Source organism: Neolamprologus brichardi, chromosome 20 (assembly GCF_056152115.1).
Source record: "Neolamprologus brichardi isolate AB-2024 chromosome 20, ASM5615211v1, whole genome shotgun sequence".
In the NCBI taxonomy this organism is placed as follows: domain Eukaryota; kingdom Metazoa; phylum Chordata; class Actinopteri; order Cichliformes; family Cichlidae; genus Neolamprologus; species Neolamprologus brichardi.
In genome coordinates, this window is record NC_142123.1 from 617,824 (window position 1) to 625,298 (window position 7,475).

Here is a 7,475-nt window from a genome sequence, read left to right on the forward strand (position 1 = left end):
CACAAAAGCCAAAGTGGGAGCTAATTTCACAGCAAACAAGATGAAAACGCATCGGCACAGAAACCATGTTCGACATTTGAACTCAAACTCTAAAATGCATGTGACACAGTACATTATCCGCTAACGCACACCGCGTTAAGGCACAAACTCGATGTGCCGCTAATCCTGTTGCTGATTAATAATGTGTACGTTTATCAACACGACACCTCTGGACTATGAAGAAAAGGACATAAAAGAAAACACCTGAAATTGTTCCAGATTGGCTTTGAAAGTTAAAGTTACAGACGATAGGATAAGGAAACTCTCTCTGACTCAAAAGCTCAAACATGAAGAAAACATATTCAGCAAAACGGGGAAATATCTGGTGCCAATATTTTCCTCACTGTCTCATTTTTGCCCTCAGCCTTCACTCTTACACTTCATGCACTTCACTGTCACACAAATTCTCTATTTCTTCTCCCCGTGGCTCTCGCAAACTTTCTTTTGGATATCAGTGCGGAGAAATATGGCTTCCTGTTTATATAGAAGACGGCCAGAAATGAAAGTGAGAACGGCGCTCTGCCCACAAACAATACATGGCATCGGTTTCATCATGCTCTTCTCCAGGATGAAAGTCTTGTGTGTGCACTCCTTTCATAAGCGGCTATATCAGGTAGCACGGTGTTCAAGCTGTCACCATCTGTGTGTTTTTAGCTGATTCCAGCTTAGCTTTTAGCTCATCACTCGTCCTGTGGTTCTTAATGATTGTTGGAGCACTGCAGCGTGCCCTCTGCCTAGGAAAACAAGCTAAGGCTAACTAAGGCAGTGTGCTAACCTGATGCATGGTGCACTCTGCCACCAGCCCGAGGCTAGGTTAATGAGACACAATTAAATTATAAAGGCATCCTGCTGCGCCACTTCTTTTTATACTGCTTGGATGGGTCTGCATTAGATGGCAAGTGCCCAAAACACGCGTTCTGGAAATGGTTTGAAATATAACTAAAAACCATATTGAGGGGAACTAAAATATACCAGGTGTTACAGACTGACCCTACAGGAACTGGACTCGCTTTGGTACATTGCGCTGAAATGTCAAGCTGAAGACAATCAACGGGATGTTTAGCAAGCTACACTTCAGGAGGAGGCAACAAATACATAACTGCCAAGGAAAACTGTTTCCACTGTCCTCATCGTGCTGTTCCACTCACTATGTCTCTCTCTCCCATGGCGCACCAGTAAAACCAGTCACCCATCCCAGCAACAGTCCAATGCAAGTCTGCAGACATGTTACAGACCTGCACAAATAACTCACTGTCTGCAGAAGAGTTTTTTTCCTCCTTAAAGTCTGAAATGAAGTTGAGTGGAAGTTTATTTGGGAGTGTAGAGCATTTTTGGGTCCTGTCCACTCCTATAATGTGTGGATAGTATTTCATTTCACTTCAATACTGCAGGAAAAGATACAAAAAATGTTACCTATGAAGGAGCGTTGGGTAGTCGTGGAAAAGATGACACAAGCTGTACTCGCAGCATTTATGAGGATTTTTGCATTGCTCTGTGTGTGAGCACAAATGTCTTACTTTATGTGTGTGCGTGTGTGTGTTCAGCCTATGGATGTGTATTTGTGTGAAAGCGAACATTCATGAATGTGTATGTTGGATCAGGAAGCTCTCTGTACACTGGCCCTTATAAGGTGCAGGTGTTTTCAGTCAGACCGTGGTTCCTAAGTCCTCACCCGAAGGGTTTTAAGAGACTGACATTCCTTTTAGACCTGTCCCCCGGCGCTGCAGCTCGAGGGAGACGGTGTATTAACTTAACCTGCTGCAGCCACCAGCTCACTCACTTCTTTTACTGTTTTGGCACAATTCTACAGAACAGCACAGCAAGCAGACATGCACGTTCTCCCTGAATATAACCGTCATCAAATGTGTCTCTGATGCAAAAGTCAGACGGCACAACATGTAACGCGTCACATCATCTGCTATTTGACTCAGAGAAGGAGTGATGACTGGAGCAATAGGTGAGGGAGGGTACGGAGAAGGAGGAGGACGCGGTTGTTTTCTGCATGATCGTAATATATGGCTGTTCCTCGGACCGCATTAAGAGAGCATCTCAGACACAAACACACTCTGAAGTAGCTACACAGACATGACTTCCATCTTTAAGCGTGCTTTAAGATTCAATTCAATTTTATTTATATAGCGCCAAATCACAACAAAAGTCGCCTCAAGGCGCTTCATAGATACAGAGAAAAACCCAACAATCATATGACCCCCTATGAGCAGCACTTTGGCGACAGTGGGAAGGAAAAACTCCCTTTTAACAGGAAGAAACCTCCAGCAGAACCAGGCTCAGGGAGGGGCGGGGCCATCTGCTGTGATTGGTTGGGGTGAGAGAAGGAAGACAGGATAAAGACATGCTGTGGAAGAGAGACAGAGGTTAATAACAGATATGATTCAGTGCAGATGAGACTGTGATGTAGTAGAGGCAAACCCACATCTGTGAACCGACAAAAAAAGGGTGACACTTTCAAGTACGGCTTGAAAATTGTGTGTTTAGCTCTTTGTGGCTCCGGTTCAGCTTGAATTGTAGAGCGTGGCAATGCAACAGCATGAAATGAAAAGGAAGCATAAGACAGAAGCTTTCAGCGGTATCCCAGAGTAACATGATCTCTCCTCAAGGGAGACGCAGCATCCTCAACCTGACTGTTTAAACCCACAAACAGCAGAGCACAGATGACAGTGAAGTGTTGGCTTAACAGACTAACAGCTACACGTCATACGTAGAACAATGACTCTGACAGGGCAAAATAACATGAAGCCACCCCGTGATGCTCAGATAAGCTTTAAAACACTGCAGGTATACTTTGTGACGGATATACACACATTTAGATATTTTGGGTGGATCTCAAAGAAAGACTGACAAACGTTGTTGGCATTCCTGTGTGAAAACTGCACTTTCTGAGTTATAAAACTCAAAAACATGAGTGTGCTGTTAATGTCCATAGCAACAGATTTGCGGTTTGGCCTGAAGCATAAACCTGTCGGTGGACAAAACCTTTTCTTTTAAATGCTTCGGGAAACTCGGTCACGAAAGGGTCTTAAACCATATATCTGCTGAGATAAGAATGATCTTTCCACGGGTGTAGATCACACTTAAAGAACTCTACATGGACTCTGTTTGCCTTCTAGCGCAGACATCCACTCCTGTGTCTAACAAATCAAGCTGTGCGAATGCCGCGGTGCAGTGTGAGCTCACGAACAGAGAGCTATATTCAGTGCTCACATTTGTTTTATTGATAGAGACCTGAGGTGAAAATTCCATATTTCTTTTATTACATGTCGAATTGCTAAGAATGTGAGCTAAAACATCCCATATGCAGGCGGCTTTCATTGCTTTTTATATAAAGTGTTCTTGATTTATGAGCCCACAATGTCTTTTTCCTGCATGAAATAAATTATGGAGGTGAATTCCCCCCCAACGAAAAAAAGGGGGGGAGACAGCGAACCACAGGGAGTGCACAGAGAAAGCAGGAGGGAAGTCCTCGATCCAAAGTGACACCATCTGCCAAGTTTAAGGTGCGTATCTGCCCTCCAGGTCCTTATAACAAGTTATGAATATGGAAAAAAAGGTCCGCTCAGCTGTTTAACAGCTTTACTGTTTATCTTCTGTGCTTAGCTGGGAAATTAATAGGGAACGTGGGTATTCACTGAACATTTACAAAAATAAACGCTGGTGAATTTTATCTAGGAACACAGTTCATGTTATGAAAACATTGCTCAGCTGACACCCTCATCCACACCAGCCGAGTGCACCATCCAGCTTCTCTCTCTGCGCGCTATTGGAAACCATTATGCTGCAAATGCTTTTGGATTTAAGGTTCGTATAAACATGATTCGAACGATATTTATACTTGACGTCCATTCTTATTAATTCAAAAGTCATGGCTCTCTGCTCTGTGAGTCGGCACAGTCATGTTAGGAACTGTTTTAGCTAATAATATTTCCTCTGACTAACCACATCAGGCAATAATTGCACTCACGCATTCAGGAATGAGAACTCAGAAATGGCCTAAACACTGATATACAGAGGATACTTGCATCCAATGACACATCATCAACCAGCCTCCAATCAAGCTTCCTGAACCTTGATCTGGATACACCTTCTAAAGCTGTTTGGTTCAGTGGTCTGAATAGATGAACATATCTTCCTTTGTACCAAGAGGTTTTAAGTTTGAGTGCTCCACACTGTAGTGGTTAACACATTTGCATGCCACATTAACAGACCTCTCTGCACTGAATCATATCTGTTATTAATCTCTGTCTCTCTTCCACAGCATGTCTTTATCCTGTCTTCCTTCTCTCACCCCAACCAATCACAGCAGATGGCCCCGCCCCTCCCTGAGCCTGGTTCTGCTGGAGGTTTCTTCCTGTTAAAAGGGAGTTTTTCCTTCCCACTGTCGCCAAAGTGCTGCTCATAGGGGGTCATATGATTGTTGGGTTTTTCTCTGTATCTATGAAGCGCCTTGAGGCGACTTTTGTTGTGATTTGGCGCTATATAAATAAAATTGAATTGAATTGAATTGAATTAAAGACACCCAGTTGGGTTCCGGGTGGGGACACATATCAGGGAGGGTGTCTAGTGTAACAATCTCCCATAAGAAATATGCAGATACTGCTGGGACCCCTTATGAACTAAGGGATTGCTGAAAGAAGCTTCTCGGGATTTTCTTGGTACTTAGAGGTGGTTTAATGGTTGTAAATAGCTGTATGAGACAAGACACATTCAACATCTAACTGCCAAAAGATATGTAGCTAGAAATGTACACACACATGACATGTACCTGATTTAAATACCCAGTACTTTTGGGTTTTGGCAAGAGGTTCCCCAAGTCTAACAAGAAAGTACAGCTAAAAATGTTGGTTATAATCTCAGGGTGCAAAAAAGAGGGAAAAAGAGCAACTGCAGACCTCCACCTAAGCAATTTACATGTGCTTTCACCTTCAACTGACTTTCACCCAAGGGTGTAATTTACATTTAAACTGTGGAGGACACATCTGGGAAATACTCAATGCTCCAAAATAATTGTCTCATTCATGCTCATAATGCAACGCGCATACCCTGTAACCCCTCGGCACTCAACACAAATTAGTAGTATATAAACATCATTTCTAAGTCACAGGGTTGGACTTTTTGTGATTTGACATCCTGCCCTGAAATACGTATCGAGAAATTGGCAATGCACTCTAATTCTGATTTACTCAGTGTGTTTAAATGGTGCTTTAAAAGAGGACCTTATCACTCACAATGAATTTATTCCATGTGGGAATAAATATTCAAACTTAAACAGGATGTATGAGTAACTATGGCACTCAAATTTGTCAGCAGTTCCATCTTGACAAATTTTCCCGCAATGCTGAATTTAGAAAAATTCGAGAGGTCTTATATGTACAGAGACACCAAAGCTCTGCTTTATTCCAGCCACCCTTCGTTCATGCACGTTTAAAGAACATCAGGATTTATTTCAACAAAATAAAACTTTCCCAACATGCACGTGCTCTCACTTACTTACGTCCTTCTTCTCTCTGTATCAGCCAGTCTTTTCTTTGGGTGATATTTTCCTTTAACTACTTAACATTTCACTGTTTCCTATCAAGCTGCATTTATGCGTTTATGCTTTCAAAGCAAAGTAGACTCTTAGAAGTAGCAGAGATCTGGTGTTTTAATGCAGCAGGCATTTAGTGTTTGAAAACCACACACACTGTTTACACCAGGGAGGCTGTTAAAAAAAAGGATATAAACAGATTCTGGCCAAAATTACTCTTCTGACTCAGCTTGTTACCCTCACTCCATAAATACTTAGTTTATTAGGATCAGGCCCATTTCTCCTCCATCAGTACGATCACGAAGCATTTGGCTGGTAAGGCTGGTTTGAATGCTCTGCAATTATTTTCTCAGATAAACAGCTCCAGGTCTCAGAGCTGGGAGGCACTCCCATGCCGTGACATAATATATGCCATTATTATTGTGTCTTCTACATCCTATAGTTCTTTCATTCTGCAGGGAGCGTCCTCCCTTTCTACAAGCATCTCTGTCTTGGCAGCTGCATGTTCCTGGTTACTGGTCGGCGGTTACATGGTCACACGAACGTGCTGAGTGTTATATTGTTTGTTGTCTCTCTGTCCTTTCTTTTCCTCGCGTCTACATGGCCACTCACTTTGAGTCTGGTTCTGTCTGAGGTTTCCTCCTGTTAAACGTTTTCCCTCTCTTTTGCCAAATGGTTGCTCATAAGCAGTTATTGGATTTGTATCTATAATGTAAAATTTGTGTAAACAAAATCCAGGTGAAAGTTAAAAGAACGAGAGAAAGGTTTGAACAAAGCAAACTCTTTTTACATATTTAGATTCGCCAAAGCAGCGACTTTTTGCTTTGATGACAGCTTTACAGACAATATCTTTATCTTTACCATCTTCACGGGGTGGTCACCTGGGATTGTTTTCAATTAACAGGTGTTGACCTAAACTTAACAGAGGTGGAATGAGTTGGACCGCAGGGTTAAGGAAAAGCAGCCAAAAAGTGCTCAGCATATGTGGGAACTCTCGACTGTTGGAGAAGAACTCCAGGTGACTACCTCACGGCTGAGAGGACGCCAAGACTGCACAACAAAGGTGGCTAATACGAGGAATCTAAAACACATTTTGATTTGTTTACATTTTTTCTTACTACATGCATACAGATCTGTTAATCAGAGCTTTAATTACCTGCAATATTTTCCACTGTTGTTCAGTGCCGAGAACAGTGATTATAGTTACAGTGAGGGCAGCCCCATTGATTAAAATGGAAATCTGAGATAAAGCAGGAGGAACAGAAGCGTATAAAGGAACTCTTCAAAACCATCCACAAGTGTTTCCTTAGATAAATCTTTAGATTTAGTTCTTTATCTTATGTTTGACTGCTTTGAACCACCTGAGATTATAGTTAAAGTCTGTCCTGAAACATGCGTCTCTATTCAAACTGAAGCTGGAATCTCAGCAGAGCTGCAGTTCAAAGTCACAACAAGTGGGAAAAATATGCTTATGTGAGGAGGATGTTTGATAACAACACTGAAAACGAGTTTTTTAAGTAATAAAAGTTGTGGGATGTTGTTCCACCCAAATGTGTTAAGCAATTCCTAAAAAACTGACTGTGCACTGTAAGACATCGTGATATAAAAGTATTTTACAGTTTTGTACTGTTCTTCTAGAATATCATTAAATTTATGATGTTACATGACGTTAAATGATTTTACATTTCAAATGTAAAATAACATAAAATCACTGTAAATGTAATAAAACACAATTTTCTTGTTTTTTAAATATATCTGTCTGTATATGTCCATATTTAGATTGTTAAAATACACAAATGCATCATAATTTCACAAATATTTGTCCGTTAGTTGAAAGATTGAACTGTTAAATTCAAATGTAATACTATGGAAAAATATATAAAATTATTCTTAT